This window comes from Apostichopus japonicus, chromosome 21 (genome assembly GCF_037975245.1).
Source record: "Apostichopus japonicus isolate 1M-3 chromosome 21, ASM3797524v1, whole genome shotgun sequence".
Taxonomy (NCBI): Eukaryota; Metazoa; Echinodermata; class Holothuroidea; order Aspidochirotida; family Stichopodidae; genus Apostichopus; species Apostichopus japonicus.
In genome coordinates, this window is record NC_092581.1 from 6233851 (window position 1) to 6247273 (window position 13423).

At 39.0% G+C, this 13423-nt stretch overlaps 1 protein-coding gene across 1 annotated transcript in view; it reads left to right on the forward strand.

Annotated features, from left to right (window-relative positions):
- Positions 1-202: 202 nt before the first annotated feature.
- The window catches only part of LOC139962873 (organic cation transporter protein-like), a 64788-nt gene continuing 51567 nt past the window's right edge, over positions 203-13423 (forward strand). The window contains exon 1 of the mRNA XM_071963260.1: positions 203-230. The gene's annotated coding sequence lies outside the window, so the exon portion shown is untranslated. The remainder of the gene's footprint in view (positions 231-13423) is intronic.

Genomic DNA, 13423 nt, shown 5'->3' on the forward strand with positions numbered 1-13423 from the left:
GTTTAATACACTGTAGTCGTAACCACAAATATATAGACTTGCGCAGACAAGGTAACCAGCAAATCTGTAGACTGTTCGCATGAGGGAGAAGGCATGTGAAGGTCCTGTAACCTTATCAAAATTAAATAGTTGCATACTGCTCCGCTACATACGAAGAACACAGTAAGGTTTAGTCACTGGCACAGCGGCATCCACTATCAACTTTCAACAAGTCTTATCATTCGACGATCGTAAGTAATGTCTTTTGTCCTTTTTCGTTTTTATGAAAGTTCGTATTACTCATCCTCTCTTTGTGCAACGTTCAATACAACAGTAACAGTCAGTATCTTAAATTCATGTATTTTTTACTAAGTAAAACCATGTTGTCTCTATGAATGTATGGTTTCATGTTACCTTTATATACAACATGGACATTTGTAGTCCGTTGGAAATAACTATATCATGTTGATTTCAAACGATAAATTAAACTAATTTTGTCTATATAATATGATGCAGTATCATCCTTTGCGTACAGATCATGAATTCAAATTATTTTGTCTCATGTATCTGTTACATTTACAATCATGTTGTATACATTCATTAGGAAACTGCAACATGCTGTCTACGGACATATGGTAAACTGCAACAAGCCCCATGTGTACATACATATGGTGAATAACAAATCTTCCACATGCATATGGTAAATTGCAATCAATTTGTCCACATACTGTACATATATGGTGAGTAACAATCTTGTTTCCACATACGTATAGTAAATTACAATAATGTTATCCACATACATACGGTACATTACATTCATGTTGTCCACATACATGGTAAATCACATTCATTTTTTTCCACAAACATATGGTACATAACAATCATTTTGTCTATTCTTTAACTAATAATCTTGTGCTTTGATTATTTTTTATTAACAATACATCTAGTGTAGTACGCCTCTGGCTACAACATGTGTTTTATCTATCTTTTTATCGTGGTATATATCTTTGGGTGAGAGACTTTTTGACGCAGTTTCTTTTACGTTGGTTATTAACAATCTTGTAGCGGGTTGGATTGTTTCGTTTTCTGATGATTTTTCGTCTTTATTGGCGCTATTTTTTACATTTTACACTTGGAATTGCAGTCTGAGTTTTTGGCTACATTTTCTGTGTGCGTTAGGTTCATAGGCATATATGTATACAACTTTGGCGTTCGTACTGAATCCCACTGGAGCTATCAAGCATGTCTAAGCTTTTATTGTGTGGATTCTGTATTTAATGTGTACTGTGCACGTTAATGTGTGTATCAAGATGGATGAAACCTGGAAGAACATACACTAGAACCGAGCTGTATCGTATTAGACACAATCTGCAAAAAGTATAAATCTGTATAAAGCTGTTTTCAACGTTTGAAGGCAAACTATATACTTAAGCCTCTTAGGGGCACCAGGGGTGGCAAGATTGATAGAATTACTGTCCGACATATTCCTGCTGTGTCATTTAACTGACCGTTCCGATCATTCACCAAGATTCCATATGCACAAAACTGAGGTCCGAAACTGTGTTCGCGTTAACATTGCCCCTTCAAAACCTATTACCGGTATGTAGTTTGGCCTCATAAATGCACAATCTGTCAGAAATAAAGGCGTTGTTCTTGTAGACTATATTGTTGAAAGAAATCTTCACTTGTTGGCTATCACTGAAAAATGGCTGAGTAAAGTGACGTAAACAAATATAGGGTAGATATCGGCAGAATAAAGCATACTGGGTATGACGTAACCTAAACCAAGACTGCCGGTACGTGGAGGTGGCCTTGCCCTCATCACCCGATACTCATATATAGCTAGTACAGTAACTACTGTTCATGTTCCACAACCGTACATCAGTAACTACTGCGTTGTGTTCGAAACACGGTAACATGTGTTACAGGTGGCACAGTCATTACTGCAAGTTTTTCTTTACTGCAATTTTTTTTTTTTTTTTTAATTTAAAATTTAATTTTAAAAATTTAAAATTTAAACTAAAAAATATAATTTTTTTTTTTTTTAAATTACTGCAAATTTTCACCTGTCGGACTCAAAGTGTAACAGCTTTGCAGTAATTACTGTGCCACCTGTAACACATATTACCGTGTTTCGAACACAGCGCAGTAGTTACTGATGCACGGTTATGGAACATGAACAGTAGTTACTGTACTAGCTATGAGTATCGGGTGCCCTCATGTATTGACAGTTACTGTCAGTAAAAACGGAAAGAGTCTCTATTTTCAACTCTTTTGAGTGCATGTTGTGCGTCGTTACTTCTGGTGGAAAATCCTTCGATCTCTAGATCATCTATGCCCCGCCTCCTATAAAACGAGTGTTCATTGATGAGTTTTCTGATTTTCTGGAAAGTATAACTGCCGCAAACAAAACTGCAAATATCGTGGGAGATTTTAACTGTAAATAACCGACATGATACACTTGCAACGTCTTTCCTTGACATCATAGACATGATGGGGTTTGTGCAGCATCTACATGGTGCTACTCATGTTTCTGGAATTACTATTGATCTGGTCCTTTCCCGTTCTTACGATGATCTTATCGGTCAAGTGACGGATATCTGATCACTCTCCTGGTCTGGGTCAACTAAATATCACAAAACCCAGTGTCAAAAAACATTAATTTTCTTATAGAGAATTTAGGAATATAAATATTGATATGTTTAGGTCTGATGTTGAAGATTCACCTCTTTGTAGTCATATGCCTATATGGCATAAAATGTGTACTGATAATCTGGTCAACTTATAGAACGATGAACTCATTAAATTACTCGATAAGCATGCTCCTTAGTCATCTATAGATCGGTCAAACTTAGGCCAAAAACACAATGGTATTACGACTCCATCAAAGAAGCTAAGCTGGTGAGACGTCGCATGTATGAGCGTATGTGGAAAAAGTCTGGGCTCCAGGTACATAACGAGATGTATGACTCACAAGGAATTATGTAAATGACATGTTAATCTCTGCTAAACAACATTATTATTCAAACCGTCATTAATGAATGTGGCTCTGACCAAAACAAGTTGTTTGGAGTAGTAAATCATTTCCTTGCCCCTGAAAGTCTCTTTTGCTTCCCGAGCATGTATCTTTAACAACCCTATGTGATGACTTGGTGATTTCTTTAAATCTAAACTTGATCAAATTCAATACGTTTTTTTCAAAGCAGCTGATATTTCTTCTAACAATACTGAGAAAGTCATAAGCTTTGTGTCTTTCTCTACCATGTCTGAATCTGATGTTCAACAGTTTATTTTTGATTCCAATACTAATCAAAGTTTATTTGTGATTCCAATACTAATCACGTGACTTAGATCCTGTCCCTACTTGGCTTGTTAAGGCTTGCCTTGAACCTCTGTTACCGATGATTCTCAACATATCACTTAGTTCGGGAATATTTCCCTCTAGTTTCGAATAGGCCCAAGTGACACTTGTTCTTAAAAAAGTCCTTATTAGACACTAACTCTTTTCAGAATTATAGACCCATATCAAACCTGCCTTACCTATCAAAGCTTCTTGAAGAGATTGCTTCATCGCAATTTGAAAATTACATTGTCTATAGGCCTATAGGTCTATATAGCTAAACTCAAGCGTTTTAGCAGGAAGGTAAGTAATTGTACTTTTATTATCTTTGCTTTATATTTTAATTTGCTATCAGAATACTAAAGACATGACGATACTGAAGAATTAAAAGTTTCATACAGCTTCATCAATACTTCCTCGATAATATCTTAGACAAGTGTTTGTGTAGGAACATCAAACAAAAACATTAGTTGATTCAAAGCATTCGCACGATTCTGTTGTGTACCAAAAATACTACTAAAATGTTTATTGTTGTGTTTAGATCCATGAAATATATTTTTGTACGTTGTATACAATGTCCTAAAATAAACTGCGTAAATGCTGTACACAGGTTTTTCCACATTCACTAATTGTGTGTGTAGGATTGCCTTACTTGTATGGTTTGTACTGTTCACTCTAACAACGTACGTACGTATGTTGTATCTGACATTATCTGATGGGTTAAATCCTATTATACAACACCTAATTATATTCTGGTCATTGATTGGTCAATTGCTCGTTGATTGCATGCAAAATCCGCTCTATTCCACTCTAAGAAATAGAACCATGGGTTATAGTACTTTTTTGGTAGCACTTTTTTTCAATGGTAAGAGAGCAGAGAAACATGTCTGTTCAAAGCAATCTGTTGCATGAGTGCATTTTACCCATCTTAATATAATATGTTGTATAAAACAAATAATGAACGGTTTCCATTCGTGCAATAGTGCAAATATTCCATTCGTTGAAAGATGTAATTTATTCCATTCAACTCGGCTGCGCCTCGTTGAATGGAACATTCCATCTTTCAACTCATGAAATATTTGCACTATTGCACTCATAACCATTCATTATTTTTATAACTATTCACTATAATAATGGCTGGTTACTAATACGTATATGTGCTATATCTAGCCAATGTCGTTATGTGATTAAGATCCGAAGACATGATTATAGTACGGTTACCCGGGTAACATAAACTACATTATACGAAAAATGTAATCAGGATTGTTCAATGTTTACCGAAAAAGTTTTGCAAGCTTTGTAGTGACATTATACTACTCCAGCTATAAACCTAGTGGGTACACATATCGCAATTCCATTCTTTAATCAAAACTGCATTTTTATTGACTTAAGCAAGACGAAAAAATGAATAAATAAACCGACAAACATCCGGAATGATTAATCACAAAGGTTAGTACAAACTACATACAACATTGCTTCTGTAGTAGATTAAACGGCTAGAATCCCGCTTGTTATTGTAAGGGCTACCAAAATGGCTGTAACCAATTGAATCCAACAGCTAGATATATTGGCATCAAATGTTATAATTTGATGTACCATGTCACATGGGTCAGGGTGACGCAAAGTTTGAACCCACCGCAAAAGTATTGAATAAGCCGAAAAACTAGTAATCTCATTCGACGAATTGCTTGTAAAATATGTAAATATGCGGTTTTTTGTTATCCCAGTGGACTGTGAAGGTTGGTGTGTGGGTGGCTGTGTGGATGGATCGGTGGGTACCTCTATATTCTCATACCCACTGTGTGTAACGAGTAATTGTAAGCATTAGTCACTTTACAAGGGCTAGTTTGAATACAACTTCTTCAACGTTAATAACGAGGACGTCAAAATTGAACGACATGGTGAAGTTGAAGCTAACACTAAGTTGTGGCCGTTATTTTAGAGCATTCCACTAAATTGGTGCCTGTGTGGCTTAAATATTCAATTAATAACATGCGCGTACATCTTAAATGTAAACTTATTTATAAGTAGATAAACAATTGAAAAATGACTCGGGAAAAGTGCAAAACAGAAAATTGGCTAGATGGGATTATAACTATAACGAGCTCAGGACTACAGTCCCCTATAGTTGGTGGTAATCCCTATACAGTCCTTTCTTTGCTGGTTAGTGTTGTCAGTCGGAATCCACAGTAACGAACAGACCGTATAATCAGGGAACACGTCACAGTTTCATTTGATACAACCCAGAACGCTGCTTGGTATGCGCAAACAGTTTTGAGGGCAAACAATTGCAAAAACAAAAGCAAGTGCCCGCTCCCTCTCCTCATCCCCCCCCCCCCACTCAGATATACGCACATGTCTTCAAAGGTGGAAGACCAAATTCTAAATCACCCGACTGATTAAGGTAGGGGGCATGAACCTTTGTGGAAGGGTCAGAGGAGGATCGAGGATATTGAAAAGGAAAGGATCGTCATACCCAACTATCAAGTAGAGGGGTCGGGAAGTCCTTCTCCAAGAACGAACAATTATAGGAGCAAACTTCAAATGGTGCTATCTGAGACATCTTGAGTCTACCAAAAGAGATCTATGGTAACGTCTTAACGTAAGGTCGAGTGAATAACTATACTCATGAATTTTTTACAAGGGTTAAGGGAAAGTGGATTGTCCATCTTCCAAGCCCCTGGAGGAGTGGTCTCATTCTTCTCCGAATGAATGTATGAAAAATCTCACGACACGATGGAGGTTGCTGTCATGAAATGTAATGTAAATAATATCTTATATAGCGCACTACGCGCGATGCATCTGTGCGCTTTACAAACAAGCTAGAAAATACAATGCCATAAAACAATAAATGGAAAAAAACAGAAAATACATATTACCATCTACAGAAATATACAGGAATATGAGATCGAAAAACTATTAAAAGTACTGGTGAAGCGAAAAGCGATCAAACAGATTGACTACAAAATCTACAATTTGAATGCTAAATAGTGATAATTCCAATTGAAGTTAGAACCTAAAAACCAACACGACAGAACAATATAAAACAGATATAAACAGGAATATGAGATCGAAAAACTATTAAAAGCACTGGTGAAGCGTAAAGCGATAAAACAGATTGACTTACAAAATCTACAATTTGAATGCTAAAAAGTGAAAATTCCAGTTGAAGTTAGAACCTAAAAACCAACACGACAGAACAACATAAAATCTAAAAAGTCCTAGAAACCATCTTTGTAGTGCTGAAAGAGATGCGTTTTCAGGTGTGACTTGAAGGAAGTGAAGTTCGTGATCATACGAATTCCGGGAGGCAGCTCGTTCCAAAAATCAGGTGCGGCGACCGAGAATGCTGTAGGGCCATATTGCTTCTTGTTATTGGTGTTGCGAGGAACGAGAGTGAACCGCTTAGAGCGAAGGGCGCGTTTGGGTACCCGAGGTGTGATCAGCTCAGACAATGCCCAGGACAATATTGTTTCTTCACATTTAACCTCGTCTCTCGCCACCACCCCCCCCCCCCCGCCTCCCCGCCAAACGCGCATACTTTTCGCCTACAGTTAATTAATGAGTGTCAATCTCAGGTAGCCTACGTAAACCGCATGTACCAGTATACACATCAGGCCTACAGTGCAGCTTACATTATGTGTGTTTACAATAGTTGTTATATTGCAAATAATAAAAAAATAAAGTAACATTTGATACAATCTTGCAGAATTTTCAATTGTTCCAGTTAGGGTTTACCGCCCATACATGTAATATACTGTAAACGAGGATTGTTTGTAATATTCCATCTAACGGTATTTTATTCGGGTGGGGTGGGGTGGGGGTTTAAAAACTGTACGTTGTTGCGTCCCTACACTAAGTGTGTAACGTAGTCCTACCAATTCAACCTTACCCGATAACAAATTCTGGCTATTGTTCCATTTCTCAATTTTAATTGTTTAAAAGTAAGTTGGCCTGACGTTACTATCCTAGCAGGATCTTTTTCAGAGACTAAATGACAAGTAACAGTAACAGAAGGGACAAAAATACGCACAGAATAAGCAGTTTGCTAACAGTTTTATTTTATTTTGATTTACCTTAATTTTAATTGTAATAATGTTAGCGAGCGGGTGGTTTATGTCCGTGCAATGACGAATGACGACTAAGTATCGCCCACTTCGATATGAGATACCATTACATTGATTTAATTCTATACCCGAATAATAAGTGAGGTTAATATACAATAATTTGTCAAGAATATCAATATGTTAATCAAGTTTGAAACAAAAGTAACGACGACGTTAATATTATAGCCTATTTGTATTTTATATTACTTTATGCGTTAAGCGTGTGCTTCAAATTTTTGTTTACCGGAACCCACTTCCCCTACACCTTAGCGCCGGCCACTGCACATTGCTCAGTAGCTAAGGCTTTCCAACCAGCAAAATACAGAAGTCAAACCCAATGGTACGCTAAATTACTGGTTCATTACATAAAAATAAAAAAAAACGTGTCCAACTGTGTTACTTTTAACCCGTATATTTCTGCGAATGCCACGCTTTCACTTTTCATTTGCTTCAGTGCTTATCTCCAAAGGTGTTTACGTTCATTGACTTACACACAAAACTCGTCACTTTACAAGGCTGATATAGCATAGATAGACATCTTTAACCAGGGGCGTATCCAGGGGGGGCGCAACAGGCGCGCGCCCCCCCTATTGGCCGTCACCAAAAAAAAAAAAAGTTTAGCAAAAAAAAAAAAAAAAAAAAAATTGATGACGACCTTTATGTGAGATGTCGGTGATCGCTCAACCCCCCCCCCCCCCTCCCGTATGCTTTATTTTTTGTTTGCCAAAAAAAGGTTCTGGCGAAGTTCGGCGGCATAATAGTTTTAGAAACATAGATGGTAATTGTGTTTGTATTATCACTATAAACACTAAATGACATGCCAGCCATACTAAATTGTGCATTTTGTGTCCATATTTACTGGAAATGTTGCTTATTATTAAGGTCGAAAAATGGATCACATATGGCCATGGGCGGCGATCCTGGGTGGAGGGGGGATATATCCCCCCATGGAAATGGGTGGAGGGGATGTAATGCACCATACCCCCCCCCCCCCACCAAATGCCAGGGATAAGAATATTTTCATGCCTACATTTATGCATCTTCGTTAATGTACGGCTCTTTTTTAGCTTCATTTCTCGCCTACCATAAACGCAGTGCGATCTTTTCAAATAAAGCGTCTTTATAAAGCAAAAATAGTTGACTGTAGGCTTCATTGGCCCTATAACAACAAAATGTATTATTGCGCCCACGGTATTGATATAGTACATATATGCACCCTCATAGTATTCATATAGGCCCTATAGTAGGCCTACACACGTACATGTTCCCTCGAACAGCTGAGAATCTCATGTAACCAGGGTAATGCTTAAATACACGTTTCACCTGGATGCCCTAGCAATCGGTACCTAGGAATGTAACTATGTGTAATTGTGTATTGCATGTGTATAGGCCTATAATAGCCTGCATGAGGCCATTTTCTTCATCGAATAATATAACAGAGCTCTCGAACATTCTAACGTTGCGCCTGAAGCAAGATTGACAGGGGCAATTTTCCCAAAATAACACCCGAAATTAAAAAAAAATTATTTTGGATCCTGATTATGAGATATTTCGGACATGACATCCCTATTTTAAAGTTGGGTATATGCCGCTTGGAAACCTCGGGAAGTGCCGTTTCCGGCCATCTAGAGGGATTGTTAATCCCAAAATCTTCTTGTACGCTTCGCGCCAACTCATGGTGGCGCTACGCTTAGATAGTCAACAAGGTCATATCCCCCGCCCCCCACTCGGAAGTACGGATCGCCGCCCATGCATATGACACCATTTGGCATTTCAGCCCTTCTTTGAAAGCAAAAATTGTACACCCCCTCCCCTTAGACCCATCCCCCAGGACGGCGATCATTCATGCCTGGCGCCCCCCCCCCCCTATTGGAAAATCCTGGATACGCCCCTGTTAACCGACATGCCATTCCCACTACATGGTAGCTGATGGCTTGAGCTATTAGATACAACTCCATTTGCCACCATCACAGTATAGAATTTGGCCTATAGAAGAGTTTAGCACAGTGCTCCCTTCCAATCTGCCAGCTCTCGCTGCGGAACCTTCTTGTTTCATGCAAGATTTTCTAAAATACCTTAAAACCATCTTCAATCCTCCAGATGTTTTGACCATCAGTAGTTTATTTCTTCCTCTTCAACATTCAAGTATCAAAAAGAATGCTGGTGACTCAGAAAATGCCAAAAACATCAATACAGTCGGCAGGGGGGTGGGGGTAGGAAGCTTCCAAAAAGTGGGGGCACAACATCAGAGGGGCACTTTCTCATTCCAAAACCACCACTCTTTATGCTATAAACCGATACACACCGGCCATATCACTTAAATATGTATGTGTTAGTATGCTATCAATACTATTTATTGAAATTGTTTATTGTTAACCGTGTTACAAAAAGATATGGGATGCCATTTTAAAAATAGCATGTACAGACTAAAAATAAATCATTAAGGTAAAATATTAAAATTAACAAAGGCTTAAGATATCCAAAAGACAGTTCTTCATCAAAGGGACACAGTTTATTTGCCAGTTAGGCACATTTGCTATTTTGGAAAAAAGTGGGAGCCCGTGCCCCCAGTGCCCTGCCCCCCTCCCCCGGCTCCTACCCCCTGACAGTGGGTCACTGTAGGGCTATTTTCCGACGATTAACTCTTCAGGCGAACGTGTTCTACTTTAATTGTGGTGCGATAACAATACTTCCTTCCGTAAGTAGTTAAAGCTATTGAAACTCTCTTCAGATGCAGTGTCGGAAATGCGTAAATCGGTATTGGTAAGAGGAGAACCACACTGTCACCAGGCGAAGATCCCTGCGGCGTGTAGTGTACACCCCCCCCCCCCACCTTAAACGCACACACAATTCCACAAGTAGTTATTATAGTCTTAGGACATACTTTATAGACTATATATGCCTCAGACTGCACCATCTGGACAGAGGAGGACAGCTTCAACTACTTTACGACCACACCTGCCTCTTCTTAATAAAGTCTTGGATCCACCGGGCCACTATGGTCACAAACGTCCTCGTCATCAAAAAGTAAAAGCTTATTTAGGGTCCCCTGTAATCAGTAGTGGTGCCAAGGGAGGGGGCATGAGGGCATTCCCCACAATCGTGGTGCTTTCCCTAGTTGCCCCAAGTCGATTGCGGTAAAACAAAATTGACTCTCACTACGCTCAAATTTCCTTTCTTTGGGTAACTTTAGGCTAACAAAGAACTACACCTTCCTGTGGGTTCGCGCCCTGGATCCCCGCTGCGGATTTTAAATATACTTTCCAATGAAATTTGAATATCTGAAATGTATTTCTGCACTTCTGTTAAAATAGCTACAAGAGAATTGTCTGAAAGTACTGCATCTTCCGGGCTTGAAATATCCTCTACATGAATTAAATTCCTCTTTCTCAACAACAGCCAACTACTTATGTTGGTTTTGCCTCCTGGACCACCACCAGGGCTCTGAAATAAAGTCCATAGAAATTGAATTATTCTCTCTCAAATTACATGTGAGTGTAATTCCTCTTTCTGAAATGTATTTTTGCGATCCAAAATCACTACCAAAGAGAACAGGCACTAGCTAATAGTGTTGTAGCTTCTGGGACCCTGTACTCCCAGCCCACCCAGTGTATATGGCTTGATCACGTTGTACTGTGAATAAGCAGCCGATTCACACAGAGATTACAGTAACTACTGTTAATTTTAATGTTTTGTACCACAGTAACAACTGGGTCGTGCTGATATATCTGATACATCGGTAGCATGTGCTATTACGATTACAGTAAGAACTGAGGAACTGTGTAATCCATAATAAATGCATCAAACTGGATTTGTGGGGAATACACATATATCCTCAGTTCTTACTGTAATCCTAATAGCACATGTTTCCGATTAACAGCACGTTCCAGTTTGTACAGTATATTGTACCGTCTGGCTGAATGTATTTCTTACACCCAAAATACATGACTTCATCAGTTTGTACTGTGAATAAGAGACAACCGTTAATTAGTATAAACTGAAGTGTGTTATAACACCGTAACATATGTTAGACCTGCCAGTAGATGCTACTGTGTAAAAATTACTAACAGACGAATTCATTTCTCAAAGGCTGTTTCAACTAATGACTGGTTAGGAGTATGAAAAACTGTCCTTATGTTTGACTAGTAAGTATACCTTGTAAAGGATAGGCATAGGCGTGCGAGGCGGGGGGGGGGGGGGGCAGGGGGGCAGACTGCCCCCCCCCCAAATTTCCAGAGGACAAGAAATTCGGGCAAAAGTCCTGAAAAATTCGGGCAGCCTAAGAGGAGAAAAAAATATATATATATACATTTTTTTTTCTCCTCTTAGGCTGCCCGAATTTTCAGGACTTTTGCCCGAATTTCTTGTCCTCTGGAAATATATATATATATATATAAATATGCAGTAGCTTGCCCGAATCTTTTTCAAAGTTTTGCCCGACAATTCCATGATTTTCTTTATTTAGCATCATGATGCCCGAATATTTCCGTGTAACACCACCGTAAGCGCAGTTCATCTGGGCTACCACGCTTTTTGCACGATCAATTTTTTTTTCTAACTAGTCAATTGTATACCTGGACCAAGGGCGGCGGAACCGGGGGGGCACAGGGGGAACGTGTCCCCCCACTTTACCTCAGGTTAAAAATATGCCTTTTTTCACATACAAATTGAGGTGCCTTAAGTAAGCAAGAGGCCAGGGAACCAGAATGAACACTCGGAAAGGGCCGTTTCCGGCCATCTGAGGGGTTTGTAATTGTAAAACCAAAAATTTTCTAGTACGCTCCGCGCCAACTGATGGTGGCGCTCCGCTCAGATAGTCGTGCATACAACTTTGCAAATCCTGACTAAGCCCGTGACTTTTAATGAATTTCTGTGGGTCAAACTCAAAGCTATTTCAAATGGAAAAAATTTGTTAAGATATTAACAGGGAAAAAAAATCTTATTCGGAAGATTCCTACATTAGCAACTAGCATGATTTCACCTCATTTTGTCTCAAAAGAAAACTTGTTCCTTGTTTCCCAATTTGCGCATTGGATATTGCAGTGCTAGTATGCATATTTTTTTGGGGGGGGAGGGGGGCGTTGATGGAGTGATGTGTAAACACAAATAAGATAATACAATAAGAGTTATAAAGGGTACTAAATATAAGGCTGCATTAGTCCAATCGAATTTCTGCAAAGTGCCCTTTGATGTCGGTGCCCCCCCCCCCCCAGATTAAAAGTGCTTCCGCCGCCCTTGACCTGGACATCCCCAACATGAGTGTATATAAGAAACATTTTCTTTTTCATGGATGGTGGGGGGGGGGGGGGGAGTGCCTACAAGCCTAAAAGTACAGGTTTATCATATTCTTTGTTATATTTTATACGTTTTTGTGAGACAAATTGCAGTCTCACCCGACACAGCGACATTATCCCGCCCGGAGGTAGCTGAGTACTGTGTTAAAATAATAAATAAGGTAACTAAATAGGAGCTTAAAAAATATACTGTCCCATTTTTCCCCTTCAAAGTGATGTTACCATTTTTTCTTCTTCTAATTTACCAAATTTTTGGGGAAGTGTAAATTTCTAAAACGTGAGATTATAAAATAAAGAATGTTTAGATGCAACTTGCAAGGCTTCAGAAGTGACGTTTCCGGCAATCTGAGAGGCATTGTTTGCCAAAAATTTTCTTGTACGCTACGCGCCAACCGATGGTGGCGCTCCGCTTAGATAGTGTCACGGAAACTTTCGGGCACAAAAAGTTCTGCCCCCCCCCCAAACTGAAATGGTCCCGTACGCCTATGCAGGATAGGATAGGATAGGTTCAGCATATATGGGCAAATGATGTTATACATTTAAAGGAATGGATAGGTTCAGCATATATGGGCAAATGATGTTACACATTTAAAGGAATGGATAGGTTCAGCATATATGGGCAAATGATGTTACACATTAAAGGAATGGATAGGTTCAGCATATATGGGCAAATGATGTTACACATTTAAAGGAATGGATAGGTT